Consider the following 24,804-nt stretch of genomic DNA (forward strand, 5'->3'; position numbering starts at 1 on the left):
CTAGGAGTCAACTTCTGGAAGGATATTTTAACTCAGCTTTCATATCCCAGATTGAACTGAAAAGAATAGATGAAGCATTGTCAGATCCGGATTGGATCTTGGGAATGCAAGAAGAGCTAAACCAGTTCGAGAGTAGTAAAGTCTGGTACTTAGTTCCCAGACCGAAAGATCAATCGGTCATAGGAACAAGATGGGTATTCAGAAACAAACTCAATGAGGACGGTTTGGTCACGAGGAACAAAGCCAGATTAGTGGCTCAAGGCTACAAACAGGAAGAAGGCATTGATTTTGAAGAATCATTTGCTCCTGTAGCCAGAATTAAAGCCATTAGGATTTTTCTTGCATTTGCTGCTTTCAAAAACTTTAAGGTTTTTCAAATGGATGTTAAAAGTGCATTTCTGAACGGTGATCTACGTGAAGAAGTGTACGTTGAACAGCCACCCGGTTTCAAAAATGCTGCATTTCCAAACCATGTATACCGGCTGAACAAAGCTTTATACGGTCTAAAGCAAGCACCTAGAGCCTGGTATGATACGCTAACCGCATTTCTATTAGAGCATGATTTTACCATCGGTTCGGTGGATAAAACTTTGTTTATGTTTGAAAAGAAGGAACATATCCTACTTGTTCAAATTTATGTAGATGATATTATTTTCGGTTCCACCGATCCAAAGCTTTGTGACAAGTTCTCAAAAATGATGACTGACAAATTTGAAATGAGTATGATGGGAGAATTAAGTTTCTTCCTAGGTCTTCAGGTTAAACAACTCAAGGAAGGAACATTCATCAGTCAACCTAAGTATACTAAGGAGCTTCTGAAGAAATTCGGTATGGACACATGCTCCTCGGCGGCCACTCCAATGAGCTCATCCGTTAAATTGGATAGAGATGATGAAGGTCAATCGGTAGATCAGATTGCATACCGAGGCATGATCGGTTCCCTGCTGTACCTGACAGCGAGTAGACCGGACATCCTGTTTGCAGTTGGTGTGTGTGGGAGATTCCAAGCAAATCCAAAGCAATCCCACTACACAGCCGCAAAGAGGATACTGAAGTATCTGAAAGGCACTCCTGATGTCGGTCTGTGGTACCCAAAAGACTCATCCTTTAATCTAACAAGCTACTCAGACGCAGATTATGCAGGATGCAAGATCGACAGGAAAAGCACCAGTGGAACATGTCAGTTCCTAGGTGACCGACTGGTGTCATGGCACAGCAAGAAGCAGACATCGGTGGCTACATCAACCGCGGAGGCTGAATACCTGGCGGCCAGAAGTTGCTGTTCTCAACTCCTCTGGATCCAACAGCAGCTGAAGGACTTCGGTATTATAGCCGAAGAGTCACCGATCTTCTGTGACAACACAAGTGCCATTGCGATCACCTACAATCCGGTTCTCCATTCCAGAACCAATCACATAGACATCAGACATCACTTCATCCGAGAGCATGTCACGCTGAAGCATATCCGGCTAGAATACGTACCGACCGATCAGCAAGTAGCCGATATCTTCACAAAGCCGCTGCAGGAAGCTAAGTTTTCTCAATTCAGACTTACTCTCGGCTTAACCGATATTAGCCAAATCTTTACAAAGGATACTTAAAGGGAAATCGGTTCAGACAGACAAACCGGTAATTCTTCCTAAGATGTTGAACTTTGAATCTTCGGGGTGTTTGCGGAAGAACCGCCCAGTTCATCAGATAGAGTAAACCGACCGGCTACTTGGTGCATGCACCAAATAACCGCATCGGGATGAACAACTAATACCTGACCGGTTCGGAAGAAGGCTACCCCAGACTATTTAAATTTCAAACAAAAGAGGAATAGTTATCAAAGGTTAAAGGTATCTGTTCTGCATCATTGCCTTTTCAGAGTAAACCTGGTCGCGCCTAAAAAGACGTGAAGATCTTTTGATATCTTTCACAGTCCAGGCCTATGACCGATACCTAGACCTGCAAAACTGCCTATTTTATGAAAAGACTCTTATCCTGCGGTTAATACATATCATCTCATTTAATGCCCGGACAATAGGTTAGCCCCAAAACCAGTATTTAAAGGACGCACTCACTCACCAAAACACTCACAAACAAAACACTCTCTCTATCACTAAGGCAAAAATGTCTCTCTTCACAAACATTCTCCAAGTCGACTTTGAATCTTGCTCCGATACCGATCATTATGAGGTGTATCGGATGATCAAACAACTGGAAGATACCGGCCTCCAGCATTTTCTGATGCCAGGCAAACAATCTACCCTGAATCAGTGTTGGAATTTTACTATAACGCCAGGGTATACCGGGGAACACCCCACTTTGATACCCACATCCAATCTAAGGTTGGGGGTATTCTCTTCGACTTCACCGAGCAGGACTTCGCTCGGTGCTTCGATCTGCCCAAACAAGGGTAACAGACCTAAACCCTCCGGCCGATATTAAGGATGAGGTTTCTCTCTCCCTTGCCCGGTCGGACGAGCCTGTTGATGACCATGGCTCTAAATCTCTCTTAAGGGCTGAGTATCAGCTCCTCAATGACATAATAGGAAGGGGCATCCTTGGAAAAGATGTCACCAACACATACTGCGCGGCAACTTTCAACATGATGGCGGCCATCATCACCAGAACGCCAGTCAACTGGTCTAGGGTACTGTTTGACGTCCTTATTTGGATAATCGGCACCCGGTCGGTGGCTTTCGTTCCCCAGATAAGCCGACTTTTTGAGGAGCTTGGAGTCCCAACCTGTCCCGGCGAAGGTTTGAACCATGGTCAGGTGTTCACCAGAGAAGTCATCGACTCATTCTATAGTCGGTCTGAAAGAGAGTGGAGGAGGAGGAACTTCAACCCTCCTCAAGATTTCAATCCCCGCGGTCGCTAAGTCACTCCTTCCTGCATCCGGTCGTTTTGCAGCATGTACCGGATGCATTCTTAACCAACTCCACTTTGATCATATCGGCTTCCTTCATGACTAGTTCGGCCTTATTAATGTTTTCTTGATTTCATATGTTCCTCATCGTTTCTGTATGCCATTTTCGGTTTTGTCTCTATCATTTTCGGTTTCTATCTAATTAATATCAGTTATATGTTGAGTGCATTTAATGTGATAATCCCAATTAATGAGATAACTCCTAACCACCCAAACATTTAATATCCAACCGAACCGGTTACTTCTCAACTAACACTTACCTTGGGCTCTGCAATTTGCTCCTTCCCCATGCGCCTTGAAAAGGTAAAGATTCTCTTCCCTAATAAGACAAAACGGACCATCAATGCTCAGATTTTCCCTCCAAAACCGACTCTATATAAGGAGCCTTCCTCTCCTCATCTTATCACATCCGAAAGTATACAAATCACTTCTCTTCCTTTTGAATCCCGTTTCTCTCTCTATACCGAAACCATGTCGAGCAGAACTTTGGGAAACTTTCTAAGCATCGATTTCAACTCATGTATGGCAGAATGGGACTATGACCATCCAAAGAAAAACATGTTTGAATGCCTTATTGATACCGGCCTTCAAACTTTCCTCGAAGAATCCGGTCCTGTACTGATTGAGGATGTTAAGGCATTCTTCAGAAGTGTCTGCATCAGGGGCGACTACATTGTCTCTACGGTAAGGGACCACACCTTCTGGCTTGATGAAGCCGAATTTGCTATCCTTTTCAATCTGCCCAAAGAAGGGTTCTCTGATTTCCCGATTATGGAGGGACTTGATGCATTCTACTATGGATTACTCTGCTCTGCAACCCTTGACCCAGTGGAAACCTATGGGTTAAAAACCCGCCTCTGTCGTAGTGCTCAGCTCCTTCTTGAGATTGTCACTCGGTCCATTCTGTGTCAATCCCCAAATCAGCGGTATTCAAAGAACACCTACAACATCATGACCCACATCTTCCACAAAACGACCATCAATTGGTCAGCGGTCCTCCTTCAAAACTTGAAGAACATGGTGCTGACCAAGAAAGGTCTCGGTTATGCACCTCACATCAGCAAGTTGATTCTCAAATACCGGTCAGAGTTTGGACCGGGTACACCGGCTTCCCCCTCAAACATTCTTGATGCCAATGCGGTGGAAGAGAAGTTTTCCAGAATGGTGCTTACTTTTTAAGTGCCTATCTCTCGTATCATCCTATCGGTTTTCTCATTGTACTGTCTCTTGAATAAAATATCGTTTTAGTTTCAATGACCGTTTCACTTTATTGAACATTTATTTGGGTAACCGGTTCACATCTTAAAATAATCTCGTTCTTATCCGGTATCATAAAATCTGATTAAAACCGATAACACTTTGATCAATCAAAATGTCTGGTTAGACTTCGAAACCGATCAATCATTCGGCCTCAAAGAAAATAATGCGTCATCCATGACATAGGCTAAGGGTTTTGGAGGGAAATCTCCCACCCAAAAGTTACCCGCCGGTCCCTCAGATAAAGAGAGAGAGAGAGTTCCTCCGGCGACAATGGCCGACACAAGAATGAACGACGATGAATGGTTCGGGGACTTCAAATTCGCATCTTCCCTCAATCAATCCCCTACCCAATTGAACCAGATCAACGGCCGACACGCCGATGCCGACGACGATGATGATGATGACGAATGGGGCGATTTTGTTGAGTTCCCTCTCCGATCTGAGGTCTCCGGCGGACTCTCTCACGCTCAACCTCCTTCAACTATCTCCAAACCCATCGACTTTGGTTTCTCTACAGATCCCACAACCCAACATCCAGAATTCGTGGCAAGTCCGACGCAATCGGCTCAGTGGGTTAAACCAAAAGGAGCTTTGCCCCTATCATTATTTGGTGATGCAGATGAAGATGAAGATAAAGAGAAAGAGGAGAATGTAAGTGTACTGAGTCAACCTGGCCTCGGAGCCAATGATACTTCTGCTGATAAAAACTTAGGTAACCTTAAATATAGTTTTAGTAAGTGGACGGGTGTATCTGTTAACAACGTTCTTGATAATCTATACAATAGAATCAGCAAATCAATGTTAATATTTCAAATGGTGAACATGAAAACCCGTCTAAAGCTAACGGTTTTGTGCCAAGTTCTAGTGGGTTAGACCCAAACCCAGGTCCTTTCCATACGAATGGGGGGATTGCCAATTTAAATGGATCAAATGTGAACTTGAATGAGATGCATCTAAATCCGAGTGCAGAAAGTTCAAATATGAATGGTTTAATCTCAAATGCTAGTGAATTAAATTCACACTTGGAGGAATTGACTCCAAAGGCTGGTGATCACAGTACAAAACCTCAACCTGGTCATCCTACTTCAGGTCAGTCAGATGCAGTGGTGGATTTATTTGCCAGAGATGGAGTTAGTCAGATTTCAGAAATTACTGGCCATTCTAGGACAAAAAGTGATTCCAGTACCACTTTAGGTCTGTCGGATTCAATGGTGGATTTATTTGCAAGAGATGGTAGTAGTCAGATTTCAGATGTTACTGGCCTTTCTAGGACTAAAAGTGAGTCAAGTACCACTTTAGGTCAGTTTGGTTCAATTGGGGATTTATTTGCTAGAGATGGTAGTAGTAGTCAGATTTCAGATGTTTTTCCTGATCCAAATGGATTGAACTCGTCTTGGGGAGAGTTCCATGGGCATTCTTCTCCAAACGCTTCCGTCTCGAATACACCTATGTTTGAGTTTCCTTATACAACTGGTGGACTTGATAAGATTGATGGCGATGATGATGACAATGAGGGATGGGAATTCAAGGATGCATTCTCAGAAGAGAAAATTGGACAATTAGATGGAAAGGTTTTTCATGGAGTGCAAGAAAACTCAGAGCCAACTGTCTCATCATCTGGATATTCATATGATTTCAGCAATGGACATCCAGCATCAAATGAAGGGAACTCTGGTTCTATTTTTGAGTTTACTGAGCTTCAAAATGGTCCTAGCTCAGATCTTCACGACGAAACCAAACAGGATCTTAATTTTGACCCACTTGTAACGAGCTTTGACGCTAATGAATCTTTTGGAGAGTTCACTAGTGTCGCTGAAGGAACTATGTCAAAGAAGGAAAGCTCAGAGGATAAAAATCAATCTTCGTCTAGTACTGGTGGAATGATTTTTGAAGAAAGAGCCCAAGAAAGCATTTTGAAACCAGTGAAATTTACTGAAGCACTTCCATTGTCCATCTTTGGTGAAGAAGAGCTTGAAGCTGATAATAGATTGAATGCACAAGATGCTTTACCATATAGCCCTTCCTACAAAAGACATGACAAGCATAGTCAGGATTCAAAAATATCCATCAAAGATCTTTTATCAAACTTGTATAGTCAGTCTGAGCAAAATTAAGGAAGAGTATGCCGAGGGGGGATCGGTGTGTACCGTAGCGCCGAGAGTTTTAACAAAGCTTGAAAAGGGCAAACTGGAAATACGTCAAGAAATAGAGAGGCTGGAAGCAATATGCAACCAAAATCAAGTACCGGTCTATACTGCTCCGGTAATCGAAGAATTTCCAGTTAACAGTCAAACACCTTCAAGGGAAGTTGAGGAACCGATATTGGAAGCTGAGGAACCGATACCGACATTGGGAGTTGAGATTCCAAACTTAGAAGTTGAGGTTCCAAACTTAGAAGATGCGGTTCCAAACCTAGAAATTGAGGTGCCGAACTTAGGGGATGCGGCACAATTAGAACCTCCAAATGAAGAGGATGCACAGTTAAATCTCGATGAAAGAGCCGATCCTGACCCCACCGAGCAATCAACGCCTCCTCCACCACCGGAAGTCACCGCTTCAGTCCCTCCTCAAGAATGGATTGATGACCGACTTCAAAAGTTTGAAGCATCAGTTTCGGAGCGGGTTGAGGACCGACTTCAGCAGCTTGGAACATCCATTTCAGAGCGGATCGATGACCGCGTACAAGTACACGAAGTGTCCAAGTTTCAACCGCTCAAGGATAGATGCAATAACATATTTGATTCGGCCCTGAAGTTCACCGATGTGACAAAACAGCTTCTGGATCAACATCAAGCACGCCTAGCAGAACTCAGCACCGGGCTGTGGGAAGAGGCCGGTGAGCGCGAAAATTGTGTTCAGCGAACCGCAGCTCTGGAGGCTATGACCTCGGACTTAAAGAAGGATTTCGAACGGGTCGACCAGACAATCGACCGGGTCTCGGTACTGGAAAAGAAAAACGAAGATCTCGTGACCGAAGTAAAGGCCCTTACCGAACAGATGGCTGAAATTCTAAAGGCTAAGGAGAACGCAGATGCCGCGGCTATAGAGGCTGATGCTCTAGTGGCTAAAAGGGTCCAGGATGCGCTGGACGCCGAAGCTAGCAAAAATAAAGGGGCGCCGCGATCGTCTCAACTGACCGAAGCAGATTTGGAAGCCGAAAGAATAAGAAGAGCCGAGGCCTTATACCAAGGGGTATGCCGAGAAAGTGGCCAGTCAGGCTGCGGAGGATGCCGCACGATTGGAAGAGCAAAAACGGAACCTGGCCGAATTTGCAAAGGCAAACGAGAAGAAGAAGGCGGCCGCCTCAGCTTCAGCACCGACAAAAAGAAAGAGGGTGGCTCCTAAGAAAGTTCGGATAGTCGAGATGCTCAATGAAATCTCCGAACCGGTCACTACGGGTACTTCGCAGCAAGACGACCAAGTCGAGGACGAAGTCGAAGAACAGCTGCGGTCCCGATCGAAAAGACAACGATCCTCCCAACAGACCAGGCAATCGCAACCGACGAAAAAGAAGAGTGCCTATGATTTCACAGATTCTGAATAGGGACTATTCTTCCTTTTCCTATTTGCCTTTGTATTATGCTTTGTCTTTTCCGGTCTTCTATAAATATATATATATAATTATTTTTGAATCCGGCCTTATTTTGCATTTCTACTTAGTTTTGATAATTTTAAATAAAATAATCAAAAAGGGAGAAATTGTTAGATAAAAGATAAAGACTCTTCCAAAACTTCCCTCAAAATATTTGAAAATTTTCTAAGTTTTTTTTTCAAAAACCGTCCAAACAAAACAACCGGCCTACGGTTGCAAACTTACATGATTTTGATAATTTTAAATAAAATAATCAAAAAGGGAGAAATTGTTAGATAAATTTAGACCGGTTCGAATAAACCTAACTTAAATAAACTTTCCATGCAGGAACAAGGAACCGGACCGGATGAACAAGAGAACCGACTGAAGAAACCTAACCGGTCAAGCTACCAAACTGATCAAGAGTATTCGGAACGTGACCGCACAAAGGAAGAATCGGCCAAAGCTCCAAACCGGATCCATCAAACAGCCGATCATCCACAAGACAAGAATAACCGGAAGAAGTCCGGTTACTTCACTACCAAAAGACATTCGGCTAAGTCAAGCGGCCGACCAGTACAAGAAGACATTTCGGGTATCTGTTGAGAATGATACCAAAGAAACAGACTGAATACTTCCATATCCATGCAAGTCTGAGGAAAGACTGTAGGCTGCAGAAAACAGTACTACCGGATCCTTCTACTTCGGGATAAGCCAGAAAGGAAATCTTCAAAGTATAGACAACTGTCCAAACAGACATTGCCTACATTTAGTAAAAGACAAACCCAGCAGGTCTGTCTTACAAACCGAAAGAACAGACCGGCAGGTCTGAGACAACCGCAGGTCTGAGACACTGAATCACTGCACTTCTGATCAGCCAATCAGATTCAAGGCTTTGAAATATGACCGTTGGCATATTTCACCTATAAAAGGAGGCAGTTGCAGAAGAGTAAATGCGGGACATACATTGGGATAACAAGAGCTAAGAGCATTTACTACAAGTGATAACAGTGTGATATTCTAGAAAGCCTAAGTGTTGAAAGTTAAAGTGTGTTCTACAATTTCGGTGTAAATTGTAAGAGTGTTATCGAGCAGAGAATAAGTCTCGATCGGCTTGTATTTGTATTCCTTAGTGAATATCCTTCTCGCGGTTTCGAGAGGAAGGGGTGACGTAGGAGTTTTATCTCCGAACATCCATAAAATCTGTTGTGTTATTTACTTTCTGCTGGCTTCATTATATAACCGACTAACTTAACCATACCGCTCCAAACCGATTCTATACTAACCATACCGAATATCCAGATTACCGAAACCGACCCACCATTCTTCAAATCTCCATCATCCGAAACCGATTCCGCCTATCATACAAGTGTGCCGCTTCAACCTGAAAGCAAACCTCTTCCGCGCTTGAACCTAGTTCAAGGGTTTGTGACAGGTTGTGTAGTATTGAAACCCCGGTGTTAATCTCTAACCGGATTAACCACCACCCTACGAGTGAGAACCGCTAACCGGTCCAACCCCCCGTTCACCAGCGGCGACCTAGATCCTAACAATTAAGCATTAAGCATTAAGCATTAAGCATTAAGCATTAAGCATTAAGCATTAAGCATTAAGCATTAAGCATTAAGCATTAAGCATTAAGCATTAAGCATTAAGCATTAAGCTTTAAGCATTAAGCATTAAGCATTAAGCATTAAGCATTAATATTGTGTAATATTATTTTGACTAAATGTCAAAGTAGTTTGACTATTGGAATTTTGAAGATGAATGTATATAAAACTCAATCTATGCATCTAATTGTTTTTGGTGCAAGTGTATCAAAAACAGGTTATATGAGACTTGGTCTTAATGAGATTTGGCATTAGATGCACGGAGTTAGACGTGCAGTCTAACTAGCAAGAGTTAGACGTTCAGTCTAATTAGCGGAGTTAGACGTGCAGTCTAACTAGCAAGAGTTACATGTGCAGTCTAACTAGCGGAGTTAGATGTGCAGTCTAACTAGCAAGAGTTAGACGTGCAGTCTAACAAGTGGAGTTAAACGTGCAGTCTAACTAGCGAAGTTAGACGTGCAGTCTAATTAGCGGAGTTAGACGTGCAATCTAACTAGCGGAGTTAGACATGCAGTCTAATTAGCGGAGTTAGACGTGCATTATAACTAGCAAGAGTTAGACTTACAGTCTAACTAGTGAGAGTTAAACGTGTAGTCTAACTCTTTCAGATTAGTCTGAAGGGATGTATAGTTAGACGTGTAGTCTAACTAATAGAAGTTAGACGTGCAGTCTAACTAATAGAAGTTGGAAGAAGGGCTACGTAGGAGAGTTAACTCCGAACATCCATAAACAAACTGCTGTGTTGTTTTTTTCTGTCATCTTTTTATTATTGGCTCTTAGCTTCAAACTCAAGCAAATATTTCCTCACTTGAATTTGTTGGGTCAAATTATTTTTACTAAGTGTTGAAATAATTTACCCACTGATATTTTGATGATGAAATAATTTATGAGTTTTGATAAAGGTGTATTAAGACAACATGTTACTAGACTTGGATCTAATGAGGGTCATTAGACCGATTTTGATCTCCATTCGCATAAAATTCGACGCAAGTCTAATGGAATTAGACGCTCAGTCTAACTCAACGGAGTTAGACGGGCAGTCTAATAGACGCATGAATTAGACGTGAGTCTAATAGAATTAGACGTACAGTCTAACTCATCAGAGTTATACGTGTAAGTCTAATAGATGTGTAAAGAATTAGACCGGTAGTCTAATGAATACACGAAATTAGACGTGAGTCTAATAGAATTAGACGTACAGTCTAACTCATCGGAGTTAGACGTGTAAAGAATTAGACGGATAGTCTAATGAATACACGGAATTAGACGTACAGTCTAACTCATCGGAGTTAGACGTGTAAGTCTAATAGACATGTAAAGAATTAGACGGGTAGTTTAATGAATACACAGAATTAGACATGAGTCTAATAGAATTAGACGTACAGTCTAACTCATCCAGAGGTGGTGAAGATGAAGTTCGCGAGTTCTTCAAAACGACGGTTATGGTGGATGATTCCATCGTAGAAACCGTTAACGGTAAAGAGATCTCATTTAATGAAGCGGTGTATACGGAGTTCTTTGAACTTCTAACGGAGGGTCATCTGTTCGACTTGGTGCTCTCTTCTGAAATCATGGAGGAAATGAAGACTTCCTTCTCCGCTGACGGTTCTAAGATCCATGTGAATGGATATAAGAAGGTATTCAAACCCCACTTTATTTTCCTAAACGACGTGGTGGCGAAGGCGCTGCAAGGGAAGTCCGACTCTTTCAATCTCTATAGTCAAGACCGTTTTGACTATATGTGCGCCATCTGTAAGGGAATCCAAGTGAACTGGGGTCATACCCTATTCCAGAATCTGTGTTACTCCATCTGCCAGAGTAACAAGGAGAGTATCCCCTATGCGGCTCAACTGAGCCACCTGTTGAAGTTTCTAGGGGTTCCTATCGGCGAACCGGCGCAGATTAACTCTGCAAGAGTCTTTACTGCTTCTACGGTTGCCAACACTCTGATCAGAGTGAAGAACAACCTAGAGTCTGCTTCTGGGGCTTCTAGTTTCCAGACTGGTGGAAGGCCTTCCACCCGATCAAAGCCCTCTACTTCTGTTGTGTCAACAGGGGCAAAGAGAACCAGGACTGTGAATGAATTGGAGGCCAGTTCCTCCAGCATGAAGAGTCCAAGTCAGAAGGACACTGAATCTGTCGATTCAAGGGTGAAGCAAGGTCCAGGCGTACTTGCTGCAACCCCAATGACATCATTATTTACTCCCTCAACTTTCCTAAGGAAACCTTCGAGGTCATGTGCCTCAAAGGAGAAGAAGACAAAGGTGCCCCGTGCGTCTAAATCCGCTAAGGTAACATCTTTTAAGTCTTTGGCTGCTGTGCCAAAATTTGTTGTTCCCGAAGTGGAACCAGCTGAATCTGTTTTCTCTCCCCTGAGAGAATCTGCTGAAGGGCCTGTTGTTGAGTCAGTCGGTCTAAATGTTGAATTTATTAACAGGGCGGAGTCCCCTGTTACTCAATCTGATCAGGTAGCCGCCGGTGCTACAGAGTCGTCCATACCAGAACAAGGTGTTGTTCCTACCCCTGTTGCTGGTGAACCCTTTATTCCTGCTCCCAAGGATTCCTTGGTAGTCGGAAAAATTTATTTTTAGAGAGCTTCCTGATGAGATCTGTCTGAAACCTCAATCGGCCTTCGAACTGTTGCGGGCCAGGAAAGGGGCAAAAGGAATCGTTATTGGTGAACCAAGACCTGTTCCAAAACCTGTAGAGGTTGTTGGAAAAGGAAAGTCTACTGCTCTTCAAGCTCCTGAGAAGGTGTCTGAAGCAAGAGGAATCGTTGATCTCATTTTGGATCAAGTAAAGGTTCTTTCATCTGAGAAGTTAGGAATCTATGATTCCTGGTGTACTGAGAGGTTGTCCTCTAGATACAATGACTCTCTGTCCAATGCTGCCATAACGAAAGAATAGAAGAAGAGAGTGGCAAATGAGAAGAAGGTCCTGAAGTGGGCAAGAACTTCAGATGTGGGTGAAGCTTTGATCAAAAGAGAATTGGTGGAAGCTTGCATTCTAGGGAAAACCCTGTTCCCAATATATGAAGCCATGAAAGCAAACTTCAACCCTGACGCAAGAGGAGCTGTTGTTGAAGCCAAAGTGCTGAAGAAGTTGAATGATATCATGGAAGGCCATGTTTCCGCTGCATCCAAATACATTCATAGCGCCGATTGCTCTGGTGCAGAACCGCTCAACGAAGAAGAGGCCATGGATATTCCAAACACCGATGAATCAGATGCTGCTCTCCTGATCGAATTCGGGACTCTGTCATCCTGTTCAAGAGCTTCCCAATGAAGATGAAGCAATGGTGAGTGTTCAAGAGCCTGAACAAGCTCTTGTAACAAATGTTGAAGAAGTAATCTTGAAAGATGTAGTTGAGGAGGCTTTGAAAGCTCCTATTGAAGAAGATGTGATTATAACCCTGTTGCAAGAACAGAGGGTGTTCAAGAAAAACTGGCTGAGGCAACTCAACCAGAGACTGCAAGAACTGAGGGGGAACCCTCTAAAGAGAAGAATGATGAAGAAGAAAGTTCCTCGTCTGAGGAGGAACAAGATGAGCAACCCAAGTTTGTTAAGACCTACATATTTCCTGATGGTGTTGCGGGAAGTATTCACGAAAACATAACCACTCCACGTCACCATTCTGGAAGTTTGCTCGTAAGATTTGAAAGGGCACAAAGAGAAGTTGACGATGAAGAAGCTCAAGAGAAAGAGGCTAAGGATGCTGAAGTTAATCAGCCTGAGCAATCATTGCAGGTTCATACAAACTTTGAGCCTATTCAAAGTATGGCTTCAGATTCTGAAGAAGTGTCTTCTCACGAAGGTCCATCCGTTGGAGGAGATAAAATGTTAAAATCAATGAGGTCTATGCTTTTCTCAATGCAGAAGACCATGTGTCAGTCAATGATCTCTAAGGAAGAAGATAGAGCAAATTTCAGCAACATGTTCAAGATCTTAACTGAGCTGGATAAGACCTTGAAGATGAATACGTATGAAACTCATGTCTCTAATGTACAGTTTTCAAAATTTCAACAGAAAAGCTTCAACCACCAAACTGAACTATTTGACATTGAGAGGCACATCAATGACGAACGACACAAGGAAACCCTGGATGAATTCACCTTGGTGAAAAATTAGCTAGTAGAAATGCAAGGGTGCATGAGGAGAAATGACAATGAACGACAAGCTTTTGCTGAGAACGTCGCCAGGAAGTTTCAAGCTAAGGAAGATGCTTTAGGCAATGCTGAAAGTGCTCAACCTCGACCAGTTCAAGGTGAGTCAAGCAGGAGGAACGATGGTGTAGCAACCGGGACCAGATCCAGGCGTGCCCCAAGTTCTGATGACAACCCTAGGCCAACCAAGAGAAGTGGTTGTCGAAGTGGTTCTGAGCGCGGTGGAAGAAATGGTGGCGGCCAGAGTAGGTTGTCTAATGTTGATCAAGGTGGACGGGCCAGCGTTGCTGAGCGTGGAGGAAGATCAAATACAGGAGGTCGTGGTGGTCGCGGCTATCCTCACTTCATGAACATGCTTCCCGGGCAAGAAATGAGTCCAACCGATCCTTGAGTGAAAAGGGAAGAACAATGATCTCTCTTCTTTTACTCTGTTTAAATTTATTGAACATGGCTTTTGATAAGTCTTTCAAATATTGGTACTTTTGAATGACTGGTGTAAGTGAACAAGGTGGTTGTTTATTTAATGGATGAATGCATGTCTTGTTATATGTATGCAAGTTTGCAATTTCTTCATCAAAAAGGGGGAAATTGTTGGGTCAAATTATTTTGACTAAGTTTTGAAATAATTTACCCACTGATATTTTGATGATGAAATAATTTATGAGTTTTGATACAGGTGTATTAAGACAACATGTTTCTAGACTTGGATCTAATTAGGGTCATTAGACCGATTTTGATCTCCATTCGCATAAAATTAGACGCATGTCTAATGGAATTAGACGCTCAGTCTAACTCAACGGAGTTAGACGGGCAGTCTAATAGGCGCATGAATTAGACGTGAGTCTAATAGAATTAGACGTACAATCTAACTCATCGGAGTTAGACGTGTAAGTCTAATAGATGTGTAAAGAATTAGACGGTAGTCTAATGAATACACGGAATTAGACGTGAGTCTAATAGAATTAGATGTACAGTCTAACTTATCGGAGTTAGACGTGTAAAGAATTAGACGGGTAGTCTAATTAATATACGGAATTAGACGTGAGTCTAATAGAATTAGACGTACAGTCTAACTCATCGGAGTTAGACGTGTAAGTCTAATAGACGTGTAAAGAATTAGACGGGTAGTCTAATGAATACACGGAATTAGACATGAGTCTATTAGAATTATACATACAGTCTAACTCATCGGAGTTAGACGTGTAAGTCTAATAGACGTAAAGAATTAGACGGGTTGTCTAATTAATTGAAAGTTAGACGTGGCTCTAACTCCTTCAGATTAGTCTGAGGTAGAACCGGAATTAGACGTGGTAGTCTAACTCAGGGGAGTTAGACGTACCGGTCTAATGGTTATGTAATAATTAGAAGGTTGTCTAATTAATTGAAACTTAGACGTGGGTCTAACTCCTTCAGATTAGTCTGAGGTAGAACCGGAATTAGACGTGGTAGTCTAACTCGGTGGAGTTAGACGTACCGGTCTAATGGTTATGTAATAGTTAGACGGGTTGTCTAATTAATTGAAAGTTAGACGTGGGTCTTACTCCTTTAGATTAGTCTGAGGTAGAACCGGAATTAGACGTGGTAGTCTAACTCAGTGGAGTTAGACTTACCAGTTTAATGTTTATGTAACAATTAGACGGGTTGTCTAATTAATTGAAAGTTAGACGTGGGTCTAACTCCTTCAGATTAGTCTGAGGTAGAACCAGAATTAGACGTGTAGTCTAACTCAGTGGAGTTAGATGTACCCGTCTAATGGTTATTGAAGGAGTTCACTTATTTCATTAGACTGATCCGTCTAACTAAAAAACGTCTAATGCTCTGTTCAAGCAGTAGGCTTGAATCTAGCATTTCTCCTACCCACGTGCTATAGCTATACCCTACTTCTGCTCCACTTTCCTGTGAAGATTAGTACAACAGCTATATGCATCCAATCAAGGAATGCCACGTAAGAGAATTTTCCTCACATTACCCGATTTGCAGGTACATCCCTGATGGAATATTCGGCGCACTAACAGTTCGGTACGGCCACGATCCTTGTGATTAGAACCTACTGTGTACAATGGAGGCTTTCCAATGGAAGAGCGCCACGTATCACTCTTGAAGATTCGACCATTAGCTCTTCATCAGTATTTAACCAATCCTTATAGCAACGGACGAAGAGCCAGCAGCTTTACGAACTCAAGCGATTTTATCAACCTTAAGTATTCTGATTTTGCAGAGAGAGACTACTCAATCATCTTGCTTACTGAACTTATTTTCTTGAATCTTCTTTCTAATTGTACTGTTTGTGAATCGAGAGAGAGAGCTAGAATCAAAACACCATTAGTTGAGTGATATTCTTCATCTTCTTGTAAATTGAACAGAAAGTGTTCTGTTCAATAGTGAGCTAAGTGTGTGTGTGTAAACTGTATTTGATTCTTATCATATAGTGAATCCTTCCGGTGGTTGGAAGAAGGGGTGACGTAGGAGAGTTTCTCTGAACATCCATAAACAAACTGTTGTGTTCTTCATTTTCTGTCATCTTTTCATATTTCATTTTGTGCTTCAAACCCAAGTAAACAATTCCGCCTTGAATCTGTTTCATGTGTTTACACAAATTTGTGTAGAATAGAAAGCGAATTAAATCCCTAACAGAATTTCTTTCAAACTGTTTTTCATAAGCCATCATCCTTAGCCAGACCCCCGTCTCTATCGATAAAGCCGATCCTATCAGAATCGTTCAAGAGTGTGCAAGAGTTTGTACAGAATATAAAGTGATCTAAATCTTTAACAAGATTTCTATAGAATCATTTGTCCTAAGCCGTTATCAATCGCCAGACCCCCGTCTCCATTGATTATGTCGATCCTATCAATTAGTATTAGAGCTTTGTTTTCTATTCTCAAGCTTAAAGAACCTGAATCATGTCTATCATCAACGAGATCCCTATTCTGTCAAGAGACAACTGTGACTAATGGATGATGAGAATGCAAGCTCACTTGGCTGCTCTTGATTGTGATATGTGGAGCGTCATTACTGATGGCCCCATAAAGATTTCGAAGCCAAGAAGTGAGTGGACTACTGAAGATAAGATGACCAACAATCTGGATAATGTGGGTGAAATATTTTGTATCAATCGATCAACATGAACATACTCTACGAAATCAAGTATTGCTCCTCTGCTAAAGAAATATGGGATGAGCTGACTCAGATATATGTTAGAAACGCTCAAGCTAAGAAGAATCAAAAAGACCAGAAAGTTTTCATGTGTGTTGAAAACAAATCCAAATGGGCTGACAACGATTCAGAGAAGTCTCCTGCTGAAAGGGAGACTGAAGCTGTAACATGCTTGATGGAAGACGACCAATCCAAGGTAAATGATATTTCTACACCAGAATTTTCTAACGAAGATTTAACTACTACACTCAATAAAATGGCCATTGAGTACAAGAAGTTATCAGACTCATTTTTGAGATGAAAGTGAGATATGAAGCCAACATTTTGTCCTTTCATAAAACTTTTGAAACAAACGATTTTGAAAAGAAAGAAGTAGAGAGCTCATCTGAGAATGAGATGCTGTTGGGTTAAATTATTTTGACTTTGTGTTGAAATAATTTAACCACTGATATTTTGATGATGAAATAACTTATAAGTTTTGATACATGTGTATTGAGACAATATGTTATTAGACTTGGATCTAATGAGGGTCATTAGACAGACTTCGATTTTCATTTGCATAGAATTAGACGTAAGTCTAATAGAATTAGACGTACAGTCTAACTCATCGGAGTTAGACGTGTAGTCTAATAGACATGTAAAGAATTAGACGGATGGTCTAATGAATACACGGAATTAGACGTAAGTCTAATGGAATTAGACGTATAGTCTAACTCATCGGAGTTAGACGTATAGTCTAATAGATGTAAAGAATTAGACGGATGGTCTAATGAATACACGGAATTAGATGTACAATCTAACTCATCGGAGTTAGACGTGTAGTCTAATAGATGTAAAGAATTAGACGGATGGTCTAATAAATACACGGAATTAGACGTAAGTTTAATGGAATTAGACGTAAGTCTAACTCAGTGGAGTTAGACGTTCCAGTCTAATGGTTATTGAATAATTAGACGGATAGTCTAATTAATGTGAAAGTTAGACGTGAGTCTAACTCCTTCAGACAAGTCTGAGGTAGAACCGGAATTAGACATGCAGTCTAACTCAGTGGAGTTAGACGTGCCGGTCTAATGGTTATTGTAATTAGACGCGAGTCTAATTCTATTAGACCGGGTGGTCTAATAGACGTTTTCCTGTTAGAAGAAGATGACTTATTTCATTAGACTGATTTTGACAAATCCGTCTAACTGAAATACGTCTAATGCTCTATTTAAGCAGTACGCTTGAATCTAGCATTTCTCCTACCCACGTGTTATAGCTGTACCCTACTCATGCTCCACTTTCCAGTGAAGATTAGTACAACAATTATATGCATCCAATCGAGGAATGCCACGTAAGAAAAATTTCCTCCCATTACTTATTTTGCAGGTACATCCCTGATGGAATATTCGGCGCACTACCAGTTCGGTACGGCCACGATCCTTGTGCTCATAACTTGCTGTGTACAATGGAGGCTTTCCAATGGAAGAGTGCCACATATCATTCTTGAAGATTCGACCGTTAGCTCCTGCTCAGTATTTAACAAATCCTAAGGACAACGGACAATATGCCGAATTAACAAGTCTTACGAATTAGCCCAACGAACAAGCAATCTGATTTTGTAGAGAGAGAAACTACTCAATCATCTTGTTTACTGTACTGTGAAGCTTCTTTCTGATTGTACTGTGTGTGAATCGAGAGAGAGAGCTAGAATCAAAACTCCTTTAGCTGAGTGATATTCTTCAACTTGTAATTGAACAAAAAATGTTCTGTTCAATAGTGAGCTAAGTGCGTGTGTAAACTGTATTTGATTCTAATCATATTATAGTGAATCCTTCCGGTGGTTGGAAGAAGGGGTGACGTAGGAGAGTTTCTCCGAACATCCATAAACAAACTACTTTGTTCTTCATTTCTGTCATCTTTTCATATTTCATCTTGTGCTTCAAACCCAAATAAACAATTCCGCCTTGAATCCATTTCAAGTGTTTACACAAGTTTGTGTAGAATAGAAAGAGATATTAATCCATAACAAGATTTCTATCAAACCGTTTTTCATAAGACTTCATCCTTAGCTAGACCCCCGTCTCTATCGATAAAGCTGATCCTATCATATGCTCAAAGAACAGATTCAAACTCTTTCTACTGAAAACAAAAGGCTAAACTATGTAGTTAGTGCATGGACAAGATCTGAAGATGCTGTCAAATATCAGTTCAGCATGTTAAAACCTATTAGATCTAGATTTGGTCTTGGATTTGATAGCAATTACCCAAACCAATCGTGCAAAAAGTTAAACCCATCGAATGACAAGCTTAAGCCAATAAGTTTTGTTAAAGGAAGTTTGATTATTATTGAAACTGATCCCATTCATGAAGAACTAGCTTTTAAAAATGAAATAACTTATGTTCCGTCGACTGTCAGCTGGCTGAAAAATAAGTTAGAAGTAGCCAGTAGGTTTGGAAATCTAAAACATGACTTAAATTCAAGGAGTTTTAAAAGAAAATCTTCTTCAAAAGCTAAGGGATCAGTGGCTAGCAGGAAGGCATCTACTATGTTAAAATCATACGCACTAATTACTAAACAAAACGGGAAATCCATTAGAATAACCCAAATATGGATTCCTAAGGGACTGATTGACCGAGGACCCAATTGAATGTGGGTACCAAAAGATTGTAAATATTGTTTTGTGTAGGTACAAGTGATGGTCTCGAGGAATCTGTGTGGTATCTTGATAGCGGCTGTTTCAGGCATATGATAATAAACAGATGACTTCTCACCGATATAGCAGATTGTTCTAGACATAAAATCACTTTTGGTGATAACAAGAAGGATAAGACCATGGGTAAGATTATCCATGGTAATCTAACCATTAATGATGTGTTACTTGTGGACAACTTGTGCTATAACCTAATCATGTTTAGTCAACTATGTGATAATGGCTTGTCAGTCGATTTTCAAACTCATGCATGTTTACTTAATGATCAACATGGTAATACTTTGCTGACTGGTAGTAGAGTAGGAAATTCATAGATAATGAACTGGCAAAAAGAATCTTCTGATCCTATTTGCATGATTGCCAAGAACGATCAGAAATGGTTATGGCATAAAAGGTTGAACAACTTAAACTTCAAATTAATCAACAACATTTGTTCAAACAATTTAGTTATTGGATTACCTAAACTTCATCTTTCAAAGGACAAGGTATGCTCTGCTTGCCAGTTAGGCAACCATGGCAGATCATCGTTCAAAAGTAAAGGGAAATCTCAATCCATTCGTTGCTTAGAATTGTTACATATGGATCTGTTTGATCCAATTCTTGTAAAGAGTCTAGGAGGAATGAGATTTGCCCTAATTTTTATTGATGCCTTTTCTCGATTTACATGGGTAGTATTTTTGCCATCAAAGGATAAAACTGCTGAAAATTTCATTAAAATAATTTAAAGAATTCAGAATCAGAAATCTTTGAATATTGCATGCATTAGAAGTGACTAGGGAACTGAGTTCACTAATAGATACCTATCATCTTATCTCGAGGAGTCGGGAATTAGGCACGAGTTGTCTAGTGCTAGAACTCCACATCAAAATGGCATTGTTGAGAGAAGAGTGAGGACTCTGAAGGAAGCAGCGAGATCTATGTTGGCTGAATTAAACGTACCTCAGAGATTCTGGGTAGAAGCCATAAACGCTGCTTGTTACACACAAAATCGGCCAATAATTAACAAATGTTTTGATAAAACTCCCTATGAACTGTATTATGGAAGAATTCCCACAGTTTTTTACTTTAAAATATACGGGTGTAAATGTTTTATTCATAACAATGGAAAGGTTTATTGGACCGCTTTTCATGGTAAAGCAGATGAGAGATTCATGTTGGGATAATATTCATTAAGCAATGCTTACAAAGTATACAACAACAAAACTCAAACCGTTGAGGAATCCCTCCATGTAGTTTTTGATGAACTTGTGGAGAGCGAATCCATTGATCCCATTGACCTTACTGACAGATTAGAAGCGACTAGTCTTGAGTCTGTAAGTGAGGAAGAAGCTCTGGATAAACGAATTTCGTTGTCTGACCCTGTGGCTGATCCGGTTGACGTTCAACCAGACGTACAAACTCCTGTTCAACAACCTGTTGAGAGTTCAAACATCGTGGAGTCACCCGTTCAGATAACCAATCCCTTTGGATCCAACTTCAGATGGAACAGGAATCATCCACCTGAATTGATCATTGGAAATCCTTTCTCTCCTCGAAGGACAAGACGTCAATTGATGAATGAAATTGCCAATTCTGCTGTTATTTCTCAGATTGAACCCAAGAAAATTGGTGAAGCAGTAGTTAATCCTGATTGGATAAATGTTATGCAGAAGGAGTTAAACCAATTTGTGAGAAATAAATATGACATTTGACTCCTAGACCGACTGACCAGTCAGTTATAGGAACAAGATGGGTCTTTAGAAATAAGCTTAGTGAAGATGGCTTAGATATTAGAAACAAAGCCCTCTTAGTTTCTCAAGGATATAGACAGGAGGAATGTATCGACTTTGATGAGTCTTTTGCACATGTAGCAAGACTTGAGGCAATTAGAATCTTCCTAGCATATGCATCATTTAGTGATGATGTTTTTTAAGTTAAATGTTAAACAACCCCCCGATTTTTATTATATCATACTTCACCAAATCATGTTTATAAACTTGACAAAGTCCTGTATGGTCTAAAACAAGCTCCTAAAGCTTGGTATGACACTTTAACCGAATTTCTGTTTGATCATGATTTTGTTATTGGAACTATGGATAAAACATTGTTTAGATTCACTAAAGACTCTCACATCTAACTTGTTGAAATATATGTTGATGATATTATCTTTGGCTCAACTAATCCCAAATTGTATGAGAAATTTGCAAAGCTGATGCAAGATAGATTTGAAATGAGCATGAAGGGAGAATTAACTTTCTTCCTTGGGCTTCAAGTCCGTCGGTTGGAGAAAGAAACCTTCATAAATCAGCCAAATATACCAAAGAACTACTAAAGAAGTTTGGAATGGAGAACTTCTCTACCGTAGCCACTCCAATGAGCTCCTCTAGTAAATTGGATAAAGATGAAGGTGGCCAAAGTTTGAATGTAACAGCCTATAGAGTACTTATTGGATTGTTGCTCTATGTGACCGCTAGTAGACCAGATATCCAATTTATTGTTGGTGTCTGTGGAATATTTCAGGCTAATCCTAAACTCTCTCACTTTACTGTTGGTAAATGCATTCTTAAATATTTAAAAGGAACTCAAAATGTGGGACTGTGGTATCCGAAGGATTCTAATTTCAATTTGACAAGTTTCTCAGATGCAGATTATGCAGGGTGCAAAATTGATAGAAAAAGCACAAGTTGAACCTGCCAGTTCCTTGGAGATCGTCTTATCTCATGGTTCAGCAAGAAGCAGACGTCGGTTGCCACATCTATAGATGAAGCAGAGTACCTCGCTGCTGGTAGTTGTTGTTCTAAACTTTTGTGGGTTCAATAACAGTTCAGGGACTATGGGATTGAAGCTGAAGCTGCGACAACACTTGTGCCATTGCAATCACCTATAATTCTGTCTGCATTCTCGGACAAAGCATATCGAAATCAGACATCATTTTATCCGTGAACACGTCAATCAGAAGCAGATTCGTCTTGAATATATTTCTACAGATCAACAAACGACAGACATTTTCACGAAGCCTCTATCAGAAGCTAAGTTTTCTCATTTTAGAAACATTTTAGGTCTTGTTGATCTTGATTGATGTTTCTACGTGCATAAATTGAGGGGGAACATATTGTTCAAAATGTAAGTGGACAGACAAGAATACAGAGGTCTTAATACGTCCAATAAACTAAAAGTTTAAGAAGCATAACTACTTAGACGTATGTTTACTCTAGAAGTTTTTATCTTCTTTTGAAAATTATGTCTTGGTTTATAACCTGCATGGTTAGACGTAAACGTCTAATAGACATTAGACGTTGTTATGTCTAGAGAAAATGGAAGCTCACGTCTAACCAAACACACGTGAAACACGTGCTGTTTATGCACAATTAGACGCATCGTCTAATAGACAAATTTTCAAAGTAGAAGTGAAGAATGTGAAAAGTAAAATAAACATCTAACTACTTGTGTACTTAGATTTTTAATTTTCTGGCTATTTGGACAGCTGTCATCTGCATATGAATCTGCCCATGTATTTTTCCCGCCTAAAATGAACCAGTCACTTCTCAAATAAATTGAAGACAAGTGTCTCTCAATTTGTCAAGAATGACTGACATTTCTGATATTATTTCCATTCTTACGTCTAATATTAATTGTATGCGTTCATGATTAATATTAATAGTTGTGTTCCTAGGGAATAGGTCTATGACTCTTTGACGGTTAATATAATCATTAGATATTAACGGTTCTTGATATTTAATGAAGGGTATTACTAAAATGGTTGAGTACTCTCAAATCCGTATCTCTCTCTTTCTAGAATTCGAATCGTCAAAATGACTTCCTTCTCTCCAAAATCTCTACAAGTAGATTTCAAATCTGTGTATTCTACTCCAATCCGTGGAATGGTTCAAATATTTGAATCATTAGAAGCCTCTGGGATGAAGAAGTTTCTTGGCCCCTCTGCATCTATCACGAGCAGATCATTCGTGAGTTCTTTGAAACAACCAAGTTTTACAATGACAAATATGTATGCGGGATTGTTCTCGGCAGAATGATTTGCTTCGATGAAGATATTGTTGGCATGTTCTTCCTTCTTCCAACTGTAGGAATCCATGAGTTTCCTCCCTCCCCTCCTGAAATCTGGTCGGAGATGTTGAATGACTTTGTAGACGTGAACCTTCCAGTGAAGAATCATGGGAAGAGTAGCTTGTTGAAAGTTGAGTTTGCGTTACTCAGAGATATCATCTCCAAAAGTACTGCTCAAAAGTCTTTGAGATGATGGTGTCCATCACAAGGGGTAATGCCATCAACTGGAAGAAAGTCCTCTGCGGGAACCTGGTAAGAATGCTCTGTGCCAGGAAGACAATCTTCAGTTTTGATGGTCCTCTTGGCGCATTTCTTTGTTGTCTTCTCGATGATTCTGATAATGGGTATCATTCTTCTTCCAAAACCTTGAACATCCAGAAGGTTGTTGATTATGTCCTTAGGGTAAAAAGGCTTAAATCGATGAAACGGGACAGAGGTATCTACAATTCCACTCTAACCGCAGCCTTAGAGACTTCTTAGGTTGTAGATTCGTCTTTCTTGATGATGTTAAAAAGGGGGACGAGTAAGAGAGAAAAAAGGAGGAGAATATGAATTTTTTTGTTATTTTTAAAAAGATGTTTCGTACTCTTCTTAAAAAACATTCCCTATGGTATTAATTATGAACTTGTTTGTTACTTTTGACAAGCTTTTTATGGATGAACAAGTTTTACTTCTTATTTATATGATGAATGTTTAAATCGTTATCTATGCACAGGTTTTCACATCATAATCAAAAAGGGGGAAATTGTTTGGTCAAATTATTTTGACTAAATGTCAAAGTAGTTTGACTATTGGAATTTTGATGATAAATGTATATAAAACTCAATATATGCGTCTAATTGTTTTTGGTGCAAGTGTATCAAAAACAGGTTATATTAGACTTGGTCTTAATGAGGTTCATTAGACCGATTTGGCATTAGATGCACGGAGTTAGACGTGCAGTCTAACTAGTAAGAGTTAGACGTGTAGTCTAACTAGTGGAGTTAGACGTGCAGTCTAACTAGCAAGAGTTAGACGTGCAACCTAACTAGCGGAATTAGGCGTGCAGTCTAAGCAAGAGTTAGACGTGTAGTCTAACTAGCGGAGTTAGACTTGCAGTCTAACTAACAAGAGTTAGACGTGCAGTATAACTAGCGGAGTTAGACATGCAGTCTAACTAGCAAGAGTTAGTCGTGATGTCTAACAAGCGGAGTTAGACGTGCAGTCTAACTAGCGGAGTTAGACGTGCAGTCTAACTAGAAATAGTTAGACGTGCAGTCTAACTAGTGAGAGTTAGACGTGCAGTCTAACTAGTGAGAGTTAGACGTGTAGTCTAACTCTTTCAGATTAGTCTGAAGGGATGTATAGTTAGACGTGTAGTCTAACTAATGGAAGTTAGACGTGCAGTATAAC

This window comes from Impatiens glandulifera, chromosome 2 (genome assembly GCF_907164915.1).
Source record: "Impatiens glandulifera chromosome 2, dImpGla2.1, whole genome shotgun sequence".
NCBI classification, from domain to species: domain Eukaryota; kingdom Viridiplantae; phylum Streptophyta; class Magnoliopsida; order Ericales; family Balsaminaceae; genus Impatiens; species Impatiens glandulifera.